Source organism: Lutjanus erythropterus, chromosome 10, assembly GCF_056507025.1.
Source record: "Lutjanus erythropterus isolate fLutEry1 chromosome 10, fLutEry1.hap2, whole genome shotgun sequence".
Taxonomy (NCBI): domain Eukaryota; kingdom Metazoa; phylum Chordata; class Actinopteri; order Lutjaniformes; family Lutjanidae; genus Lutjanus; species Lutjanus erythropterus.
The window spans coordinates 39,712,134-39,724,694 of record NC_139326.1 but is presented as its reverse complement, the minus strand read 5'-3'; positions in this window follow the sequence as shown (position 1 = coordinate 39,724,694).

Below are 12,561 nucleotides of genomic sequence, written 5' to 3'. Positions count from 1 at the left end.
TTGCACCCATCGGGATGTGCGCCCGCTGTGACCCCATCACCAGACTGGACACTTCCTGTCTCCACTAGGTAGCACTACAACACAGCCACTAATTATGTATTATGTCCCAGTATATTAAGTGTAGAAAACACTGAAAATTTAATGTAAATAGATGATGCTTGTCACATGAGGATTGCTTCCTGTTGCTTTTTTGTATGCATATATGTGGACATGAAACATGTGCCTACTAATTTTTGTACATGTAAATGAAATGTGGGGGCTGATTCATTGAAAAACTGTAGGGGCATGATGGAGCCATTTTGCAACGCTGACTAAATATTTTCCTGCAAATGTATTTCAGCTGGGTAACTTATCAGAAATGTTATGTTTTGGGTGGATTCAACCATGAAGCACAAAGTTACAACAACTTCTTGTTTCATGGCGAAACATCAAAACTTGTCGTCACGGCACAGTGACGTCCTTCAACAATAGCTAAATCTTTTAATAACTTTTAACAGAGGAGTGGAGTGACTGATAGAGAGCTGAACATTATGATGTCACTGTAAAGTTGACCTTTGTCCTTTTGGATAACAATAAATAAAAAAATCCAAGACGAGGAGGATGCCAAGCAATAATATTGACTGTGAAGTTTGCACTCTTGCAGATGATAGAGGAGTGGACTACAGGCCGTGGTGGAGGTCTGCACTCTCTGAGTGCCCTGAAGTTCTTTAATCCAAAGAACACAGAACACGTAGTTTTGAGAGATCACTGCAATCTTATAAACCTCTGGCCTTGTGGACCCATCATAAAAAAGTTGCAGCAGGTTGTACTAGATATTGTCCATTTAATAATCAATAATCTGCCCCCCTCCCCCTCCTCTTTTAATCAAGATAAGAAGCGCATGTGTTGTTGTGGTAGTGTCAGTGTATTCTGATTAAAGTTCTTTCTTTGGTTCTACAACCTGTGTATGTTTCCTCTCTATGGATGACTGCCACCTCTGGGGTTTGGGAGCTCAGAAAAGGCAAACAAATCCTTTGTTTGGTGACATTAAGGGTTGGGAGGGTTACTTTAAAAATGTGCTCTGATACAATAACTAATTACCTGTTTAAAAAATGTAGTCAGTAATGTAATCCAAGTATCACAATATTAAAGTAATCTAACTTGATTACTTGGTGAAGTTGTTTAGCCTAATGTGATTTTAGGGCTGCAACAAGCAATTATTTTCATCATCAGTTAATCTGCTGATTATTTTCTCAATAAATCGATTAGTAGTTCAGTCCATAAAATGTCAGAAAATGAAAAAAAAAATGTTGATCAAAGCTCAAGACAATGTGCTCAAATGTCTTGTTTTGTCCACAACTGAAAAATACTCAGTTTTCTGTCAGAGAGGAGTAAAGAAACCAGAAAATATTCACATTTAGGAAGCTATAATAAGAGAATTTAAAGTTCTTGTATTTTTTTTTTTTAACCAGAGGCTTTATTTAAAATTGTAATCCCACTAATCCTAATTTTTACTAACTATATCTGTAATCTGATTGCATCTTTTTTTATCTGTAACTGTAATGAAAGACAGGTTTTTTTTGTATTCAAGTATGTAATCTTGTTACATGTAATCTGTTACTCCCCACGCCTGGGTAACATGGGAGACCCTTTTTCTTGCAGCTGATGGCTGATCTATGTTTGTGTCTATTTTGTGTCAGGACAAAAACCAGTGGGAAATAACAATAGAAACAGAATGAAGCACATTCATATATGTACCCATGCAGACTGCTGTACAGCTGATGATTAGCTGCACAATATGTGATATTTAATAAAAGTCCAGCACCTGCAAACCAATAAGTGTGTAACCCTGATGTCCATGCCCTCACCATGCCTCCCCCTCCCTGACTGGCTCTGAGCCACTTGGCTGGGCTCTGTCAGCTCCTCTTGACTAATTAGCTCTGTTGTTCTCCTCCTCCCAGAATCCCTCTGTTTCAAGTACAGACAAACAGCGGTAGGCTTTCATGTTCACCTCCCCATCTCATCTCCTCTCTAATACAGCTGTGAACAGAGTCTGACTGAAGAGAGCCCCCCCTGCGCCCCTCCTGAAACTGCTGACCCCTCCGCTGGGTGTGTGTGGACTGTCCAGCAGACTGAAGGGAAACTTCAGCTGGGATCTGTCATTTACATGTGAGTCAACTGGACATGTTTAAAGAACAGTTGAGGCAGGTTCTGGTGCTTTTAATCAAAACTGTGGGAACCAACTTTTGAAATGAATGGCTCACTTGGTCATTCAACCTTAAAAAACTACAGAGAAACACACTCAGAACTCAGCTAGTTTATTGATCATTTATTTAAACACAAAAATAAGAAAATAAGTCAGTGTTGGTGGTGCAATTTGGAAGATTTGTGCTTGCATCTAAATGATCAACTTCCCATGGAGCAATCTGAGGTTATAAACCACTAAACCACTCTGGGGAAACAAAGTCACTGTGATGCAGCAGCAGACTTTCAAAAAGCACAGAAGAGCAACATGGTTCAGTTTTATTTAAAGAGAAATTCAGCAATTTTCATGTGGATGTTCAGTCAGTGTTGATGGTAAATGCAGTCAGTTTAAAGCAATAAATTCCTCAGTGCTGATTGTTTGTAAAAGCTGAGTTCTGAGTCGTGCTGTTAGTGCCTACATGTCCCAAGACACATTGCTTCCAAGCTTCTGGTGCTCATGTTGCTGTGTATCACCACACTAGCCTATAGCTATTACTTTCTTGGCCAAAAACATAGCATTAGCATCATGTAGCACCACCCCTGGTGTAGACTAGAGCTGAAACAGCCTGTAGTTCTTCCTTAGCATCAACAACATCACTGTGACATCACTGGATGCAGGATGAACAACATTAGCAGCAGGAGAATCTAGAAAGTGGAAAATGTTGAAAATTTCCCTCAGGTTTCCCAGTGACACCAGTGGTGCGAGTATACAGATCACTTATGTAAAGTAAAACTACTTCATTTCAAGTAAAAGTCCTGCTGACCAAATCCTACTAAAAAAGAAAAACAAACAAACAAACAACATATTTTCCCTCTTAGCTTTTGTGCTGTTTTGTAGATGTAAGCCGTAGAGATGTCTGCCTTCTCTCCTAGACAATAGGACTAAATGCCACTCAGCTGGTGGTGCTCAAAGCATCAAAAAAATATTATTAATACTTTTGAAAAAACTCAACTCCACTGTCTGTTTCCAGAAATCATGACCAGAGCACTCAAGACAAACCAGACTCCTTGCTGTGAGTAGTTTCATGTAGGAACTACTTTGTTCTGCAGTAGAATCTAATAGAGCTACTTTGTTTCTAGTAGACAGATTCAGATTCATTCGCAGTCAAGAAAGGTTCTCATCCTATATAATGAAATATGTTGTACAGTGAGAACACAGTGAGAACTGTTGTCAGTAATTTGGTCAGATGAAGCTTATTTTGAAACATGTATGAAGTATTCTGGTGGGTTGAGTGAACTGTATGAGTTTTGAAAAAGTAACTTCATTATTAACGACTGAAAAAAGTAATTTAAAGACTCAGATGGATGAACATAATGAAAGGACACAGCAACAGGTCATTTGGAATGAACCGTCCCTTTACAGTAAAACTTGCATCTTATATTTGTGTCAAATATTTTCATTATGAAGTCTCACTATAAATGATAACAAAATATGATATTGTCATGCTTCATTTCCATATAAATGAATTAATAATTGGGGAAAGAAAAGAAAAAAATAACATCTCTAACCCATAAGTGGTCTCAAGCTCTCCCCCTGTTTACCAAAGCCCCCGTCTCCACCCCAGCCCAAACCCTGGACCACATTTAAGGTTTGGCTGCATCTGCAAGATTTTGAGAGTAAAGTTTGCGAAATCTTCTCAGAATCCTTCAGCTTGTCCTTAATGATAAATTAAATTCTCTCAAAGTGAAGTGTGTCCATCAGTTCTGTGATCCATAATGTTAATGTTGGAACATCTTTCTTTTTCCAGAGTAACAGGATCAGCTTCTTCATGGTGATGAGGCCCGTTAGTTTCTTTAACATCTTTGGATATCCCCAGGATGATCAAAACTGGGTCTGGGTCTATCTGGTCATTGAATACCTAAGACAAAAAAGAGAAGATATTAAACCAGTAAACTTGTATTTTGGAACAGAGAGCATAGCTGTGAAGTAAACCAGCTGCCTCTAATTTGCATTTCTTACACATGGGAAATATTTTGTCATTTATCTAGAGTAGTGAGTTTACAGTAGTGTATAATTTTAAAATAGATGGTTTAATTTTTCAGGTCCCATACTTAAATAGGTAAATAGGTGGTAATTACCAAATAGTGTATTTAAAATTTTGTAGAAATTACACAGAAATTACCTCTAGATTTCACGGTTTATTATGTGATAATTACTGAGAATAGTTTTCATGTAGTTGGTGATATTTACAAAGCAACATATTTGAAATTTCTCTGAATTTACCCACAAATGACCCTCAAATTCCATAGTATGTTTTCATGCAAGTAGGCAGTAATTACTATTTTCTTATTCAGAAATAGTGGAATATAATCATTAAATAATGTTGGGGTAATTTTCAATAAACTGGGATGACTTTTAAGAAATTTCAGTTATGTTACATGGTGATTATTACATAATTACCATGAAATTTGGGGCAAATTTGCAGTCATGTTAAATGGTAATTGCCACCTACTTGAAAACAACACTTGTGAATTATCACATACTTACCATGAGATTTGGGGATCATTTGAAATTCAGAGAAATTTCAGATATGTTGCTTTGTAAATATCACCAACTAGATGAATATGTTACTTACTAATGATCACTTACTTAATCATGAAATTTGTGGGTAATTTCTAAGAAATTTCAAATATTTTACCTGGTAATTTACCACTCAGTACATGAAAACAGTACTTGCTATTTATCACATAATTAACCATGAACTTCGGGGATAATTTCTAAGAAATATTCCTGAGAAATATAATATGAAATTACCACGTATTTACCATGAAATTATGAAGCCTTACCTTAAACTGTATTAAAGAGTGACGTGCATGCATCTTTTTTTAAAAACACTTTTGTCATTATTTCTGTCAGTTATGATAATAATCACTAAGATTAGGGAAAATGGCGACCTCACAAAGACCACTGGGTAAAGAACCACATGCAGTTGGACACAAATAAGCTGAATGAACAGGAATCATCCTGACATGCAAACATACTGTATTCTAACAGTGAATTCAATGTTTTCTCTAAAACATTCATCTATATTGTTTCCAGGCATATTGAAGGATTCATGTGGAAGCTACACTCTTAAAATTAGAACTGGATTAGGTTTTGGTGTGTGTTTTTTCTTAAAGCAACGTGTGCAGTTTAGTGTGTGCATGCATGTCTTAGAGAGTGTGAGAGGTCCTCACAGTTGTGTTTGTATATGAGTGAGTGAGTGTGTGTGCATGTGTGTGTGTGTGTGTTCATATCTATTCCTGGGCCGGGGGATCCTCTCCTGCAGGTCTAATTACTTTAATGAGGGATGTCTCCCTCTCTATCAGCCCTACCCAAGGGTACACATTAACATTCCCCCCACATACTCATACACAGCAACACTCACAATTAACCACAAATTCATCAGCAGAGTAAATACTCGATGCCGCTGCCTTCGTGTGAAACTTACTCCGCTTTTAAACTCTTACTTCCGTGAGAAAGTGGGCCCTCGTCGTCCCCCCTTTGAGTCAAGCTGTTGAGCCCAGACTCCACTTGATTCCTGGACTACTTTAAGTCTGTCCGTCTTCACTTCCAGTAGACACTTAAAGGTGAGAAGACACCCGGGTTTTTCTAACAGATCAGACAATATGCAATTGAGTCATTATTCGGCGGTGCTGTATCACTCTCACCCCATCGTCCAATTTAGAATCCAAGGAAAGTGTCTGACAGCTGGATATCTAATGATGTTTCTGTTGTGACCCGCAACTATTACCCATGCCGTGGACATGTGTGTGTGTTTATGGGTTTTCACTTGTGTGTGTGAGTGTGTATTAAGCTTCAGAGAGCAGTCTAGCGTTGCCAAGAGACACTGCAGGCAGCACTAAGGGCCACAGCTTTATTCATGAGAGAGACGTGGAGCTGGGAGGGTTAGTTATTTAAACTGATCTGATGAGCAAAGCCCAGGGACGGGAAATAAACACGTTCAAACTTGGATGTTCTCCCTCTGCTTGCCTGCGCTCAACCAGAGCTGCAGCTCGTGTCTGCCCTCTGGTGGTCAGTACGGAGGACTGCAACGCAAGACACACTGAGCAGATAGAGACAAAAAGGTGTGACCAAGGAAACATGAAACATTTCTCCTTTTCTCTAAAGTTCACTTAGATGTTCAGGTCAGTAAGAGACCTGTTCTAGCAGCTTAAAGTCAGGATACTGCAGCCGCTGCTGGTTCATTGTGTCAAAACTCTACACACAATAAGACACAACACTTGGAAGGAAACATGTCACTTCTATGTCAGAATGAAACTCAACAATCCTTTTTCAAAATGACATTTTTGCAACAGAATGATTCACATCATGTGCACTGTCTCAAAGCAGCAACAACACACTGCTGTCTGTAGTACTTTGGACACAATTTAAATTTTCTCATCTGTGAGAGATTGTTCCAGTACGGTAAATCTGCTCACTACACACAGTTCACACAGCCACATACACAGGTAGCAGAACATCTCTGATCTTTTGCAAAATCAAACACTTCATTCAAAACTGTACAATAATTAGTAAAAACCCAACTTTGTCACACATGATTTATATGATCTGATTTTGTTTGAACCAGTTAGACACTCAATCTAAAAGACATTTAATATTTTGTATTTGTTAAATGAAATAGTCTGGCTTTTTCTTTTTAGAGATTTGTCAGGGTAAAGTACCTGAATTTGAGGATAAGAGATTCCTCTCCACATTGTAAAATCAGTCAACACATCCCATGCATCTCCAAAGTTTGCATTTTGCACTCAAAATCAGAACACAATATTCTAAATAACATAAACAAAGCAACATTTGTGGAGACAAAAAGCATGAATTACACTCAGGCTCTGACTTACAGTGTATTTTAGAGAAAAGTTGTTTTTACACCTGTGCTCATGTTGGAATAAATTAAATGGTCAAAATTACTGTTGCAACATTGTCAACCAATGTCGCTTAAATCCCATCTGATGAAATGGATGCTCATCTTCTGTTTTCACATCCTCTGTTTGTCCTCCTTTTTATAGTTCCCATTTCTCATTGGAGACTTTTTCAATTAAGCAGCTGAGTGTCTGTACAGCTGACGGCCGTGTTTGATCTACTGTTTGACTTGTGTTGTATTTTGAAAGGGCAAAGATGTGACATCGTGTTAGTTTTCTGTGTCTAATGTAGAGAAGTGTGTTTAGTGATTTGCAAAAAAGTGTGAGGCTGAGAATGTGCTTATAGTGATGCAGATCTGAGCTGAGGTTTTGCTGATTGCTTGTAAAATTACAGTGCAATGGTAGAAAAAAAAAGTGTTATTTACAATATTACAGTCCAGTTCCTGTTCATGGGTGTTGCCTTCCACTTTCTTCATCTGTTCTGTAGAAAATGCAAAGACATGATGTGATTGGTTAGGTTCTTTTTACATGCTGTACTGTCATGTGTACTGTACACATTAAAACTGTTACATGAACTTGACAGCACCACAGGCTGCCTTTTTTGTTCACAAGGAGCACTACTGTTTTCATTTGTGTGTTTCCAATTTCAATTTAGTATTTTAATTAGCAACATTTCACAAATGATTGCAAGGCGTTTCATTTTTGAACAAAGTAACTAATGTCAGGAACAGTTTGTTGGGTTTTGCATGAAGTGCAAAGTAGAAAATGTGTACAGTTGATGCCTTTATTTAAGGCATGATTACAAAAATTCTTATGCTTTTGTCTAAGCATTCACTTTGACTGGGTGAGTGGTTGGTAAAAACATCAATCTGTCACGTGAGACCCCAAATTTAAATGAAAGGCATTATTGACAAACTGGAGTTATTTTCTCTGTGGCCTGAATATTTTCCAGGAGTGAGGTTTGTTATCATATTTGGGTTGAACTGTCTTTGATTCTCAAACTGTGGTCGGTGTACCACTGGCTGCCTCTAGTGGTACACAGAGATATGTCAGAAATATTTTTTGGAAATAAATACTAAAAATAATACTATAAAAAATACCACAACATAATGAAAATATATAAAATATTACATTACTTAAATTTAGTTTAAAAGTTTTAGAAAGTTTTACAGATTTTATAGATAGATGTTTCACAAGTTTTAGAAATATAAAAAAGTCTTTACTGTATTTTTTGTTTAAATATGATCCTGTTCCATAGTCACACTCATTCTGTTTTGTGTGTGTGTGACCAAGTTTTTGTTTTTTCTTCTTTCACTTTGGAGGTTATAATTCATACAAGTCATAATAGAGTTTGAATGTACATAGTTCATCTATTCATTTCGTACACTGCTTTCATTCATATACTGTCCTGAAATAAAGCAACATACAAAGAATAAGTAAATAAATAAAAATAAATAGTACATATATCTGTGTACTCAGGACAAGACCCACGATAAGAACACAGATACATCAATGCACTTAAACAAATCACTATTAGTCATTAGTCACAATCATTCATGTGGCTTATAATTCATCCATGATTATCACTAGTTACAATAATAACTGTGATGGTAAGACAGGAAGCGGAGGTTAATGAAGAGACTCAAATGAAGGGTTTATAACAGGAACTACTACAAACAGAAGTGCAGATCAGGAGGAGAGTATTTCATGCAGCCGTGCTGGAAATGAAGCGGACAGCAGTGAACTGAGCTCAAGTGCTTGTAGCTTAAAGCCTCTGTAAACCCAAATCCACTTCAGTCTTCTACCCATGTAATTTAGGTCTTATGTACATAATAATGAACATATAAAAAGTATTAGAAAACAAATGTAATCCAAATTGGAAAGATTGCCATCTATGTTTTTGTTCACTTTCCTATTTTGGGTTTGAATTAGGCATGTTTGTGCTTGAGATTTATTCAAAAAATTAAGCAATTACAGTAATTCTACAAATTAATCATAAAAAAATCTGTCTGTTGCTATGTGGGCGCAACAAAACTTCTCTGCTTCACTGCTGCAGCTGCTGTCTGAGTTTGAGCCAACTCAACAACATCACAAGCAGTAATTTAACCTGCATTTTCACTGCTTTACTTGTCTTAAGTGATGATGAACTGAAGCCGCCATCTATGCTTTCTTCACAGCCACAAAACTCAATTGAAAAAAAAAACAAAAAACAGTCATTTCCCCCCACAGGACACTGGAGTTACTGCTGCCCTGATCAGCAGAGGCTAATGTTAGTTCAGACCCAAACAAATTTTGTTAAAAAGTCAAAAAATAACACAAATTAACAAAGACAACTAACAAAGAAAACACCTACAACTCCCATGTCCTGTGAGTTAAAAAGACGGCTTCTGTCCATGCAATCTGAATGTAAAGTGTTCCAAATATAACCTTGCACTCAAGCTAAACTAATATTGATTTCAGCCAGGTTAAATCACTGTTTGTGTTTAAGTCTATGCTATATTTGGAACATTTTCACCTTTTTTTTTTAAGGTGATGCTTTGTTTCAGTGCTAAAATACATTTTGCTGCTGTCCGTGTCCACAGCAGGACATTACTGAGCGTCCATGTTGGGACTCCTGATGAAGCTGTCAATCAAACGTCAGAAATAATCTAAACAGCAAAATGAGCCATTTTGGACCCAATTTTCCAATAATAATGAACAATTATTTTCATTCAGATCTTTATGGATTCTTAATGAGAAACTAAACTTTGATATTGTTCTTTTTGTCTATGGTATTGAGGGAGGTATAGAGGTAGGTGTTTTTTACACTGGTCTTGTTTAGAAGATTAAAATTCTGGCATTTTGACAACTGTAGATAAGTAACTGAAATGGTTAGACCATCTATTTCTGTAATTTATATTTTGAGTAAAGAGCAAGCAACATTTTTCTTTCCACCTACTTTTTTTAGTCATGAAATGTGCAAATAGTTCCTACTCCTCTGCATTACATTAACTGAATCTGCCTCTGCACTTTTAATTAAAAGCACCTTTCCTCAGTATGTCCTCATGATTCGGGTTTGACCCCATCAATGGCGAACCGTGAGTATTTGAGGTGGGACTTCAGTTCAGCCAAAACTCTGCCAGACACATAAAAATGCAGGAAAATGGAAAAAAATTGCTGGAATAAGTGGTGGGCAGCAGCCAGGTAGCTTGTGATGTGTGTTTGTAGTGTGTAGTTGCCACATTAAAAAAAACCCAGTAGAAGGCAGCAAACACCACAGAATGATAGCAGAATAAGAACATTTTCTTTACTTGATATTGTATTAAACAGTAGATAATTGCCATCTATTCTCCTCTATTGTTTGGGTAAGTTTTGATTAAGTTTGTGTTTGAATCATTCAGTTTCTTATTTCTCTGTTTCAGCACCACACACACAGTTACATGTGGCATCGATCTGCAGTTAAATTATTTATGTCTACTAACACAGCTCTGTCTGCTGTACTGTTGAAAGACATTCAAGTGTCTGAATGTTGTTTTCTATTAGACTTGGGGACAAGTGTGATTTTAGTCTCCTAAATAACACAGTCTCTGCAGATTTTCTGCTATGCTGCGAAAGTTTGCCTGTGCTAACAAGTTAGCCACATAGCAACAACACTGGTCTTGTCCGCTTCGTCTTGAGCAAGATATCGCTTGCCCTCAAGAAGGCTGAAGGGGATTATTTTTGCTCCCACCCACTGTGAATCAAAATATGATTGGTTAATTCAGCTGTCACTTTCTAAACAAACACACAGGCTGTGGCACAGTGATGAAGTCCTGACCAACGTGTGAGCCAGCACCAATCTTTCTCTGCTGAGAAACAACAACAAAAAACTCTCTCTCTCACTCCTGGGAGGACTGAGAGTGAGATAGAAGACTGTGAATGAATGAAGTGTAAAGATTGAACTCACGCTGATGGACAGTGACATAAAGGATGGCAGCAAGGATTGACTGTAGTGCTGTGCAGGAAAGGACAAGGCTGTTAAAATGATCATGTTCCAAATGGATTACGTCCAGCTTGTCATGTGAGATGTAAAAATCTCAGCTCCACAGTGGTTCAGAGACACATGTACAGGTAACTGTACTGATCACTGTAAATTTGACTCACATCTGGTGTTTTGGACACAAGTCATGCCTTTTTTTTTTTTGTTGCATCACTACTCACGGCTAATGTGGTTAAAAATTAGCACTGGATGCACATGCACAACTTAAACAAAGTGAAGTTCTTGGTAAAACAAGAGCTTTCAGTACCTGCAGGAATAAAGTAGGTGATCAGCAACATTTTTAAGATGCAAATGTCATTCACATTGCTGTTTAACTTGACCTTTTTTGTCACCCAAGCCACTGCACAGTCGGTAAGAACATATTTAAAAGAAGCATAATAAAACCAAATCATCAGATAACGACACACTTTGCTGGACTGCTGGACTTTCCTGCTTGCACTCTCCAACTGGAAACCATAGTTGGTTTAACACTCATTCATGTTAATGGTGTTTAAAACAGTCACTGAGGATAGTGATGCCTCCAATTCATATGAACATTAAAGAACATTAAAGAGACGTCACAGAGGTGTGAGAGTAACAATATAGAAATGTCAACATACTCATGGATGGCAAACAACACAGGGAAGGAGTGATGCTGTTAAGGTGGTATAAATGGCAAAATTAGAATGTTAGCATACATGTAACATTTTAACATCTTTTTTTTTGTAGTTTCATTTTTAAAATTGCACTTTTTAGATGTCGATTCATGTCAAGGCAAATGAGACATTTAGAAAGAAAGAAAGAGGTAAAGTAAAGATACAGTAATGAAATGAAGCATCAGTTGTACTGCATCAGTTATTTAGCACAGTGTTAAGTTGATAACTTGCTTCTGAGCGATTAGCCTCAACATGGTATGCTAATCAGTAAATAACCAGTTTTATATTTCTGTAGCTGGGCGGCATGGAGGGGTCTTAAAGACAATGGTAAAAACAATGTTATTTGATTTATTTTGTCAGCGTATGTAAATCACCCATGGAGGGGGGTGCCATATAAAATCTAGCCTAGGGCGCCATGTTGGGTAGGGCTGGTGTTGCATATTACCATGATATTTAGTATGCCAGAGTGTCCTAATATTTAAAGTGCAGTACGCTAAAAATATCAGGATGTCCTGCTGCATCTGGTGGCATTTGACATTATGCAAACCGGCATGTTTTTTTGGTTATTCCTACCCACAATCCTCTGTACAGTGGAAGATAAGTCACATTGACTGAGCCACTGAGAGAGCACAGAGGCAGTTGACAGCTCATACTTTTTCTTTTTTTACTTCAAATTTCACGCTACGGACTGTGACAGATGTACGAGCAGGAGAGTCAAAGTTCAAGACGACTGCATGCGTACTGCATGCAACAGTATGGACTTTGTATGACAGCTGCAGTATGCACAAAAAATAAGAAGGACAAGTTTACAATTTAGAATGTAGA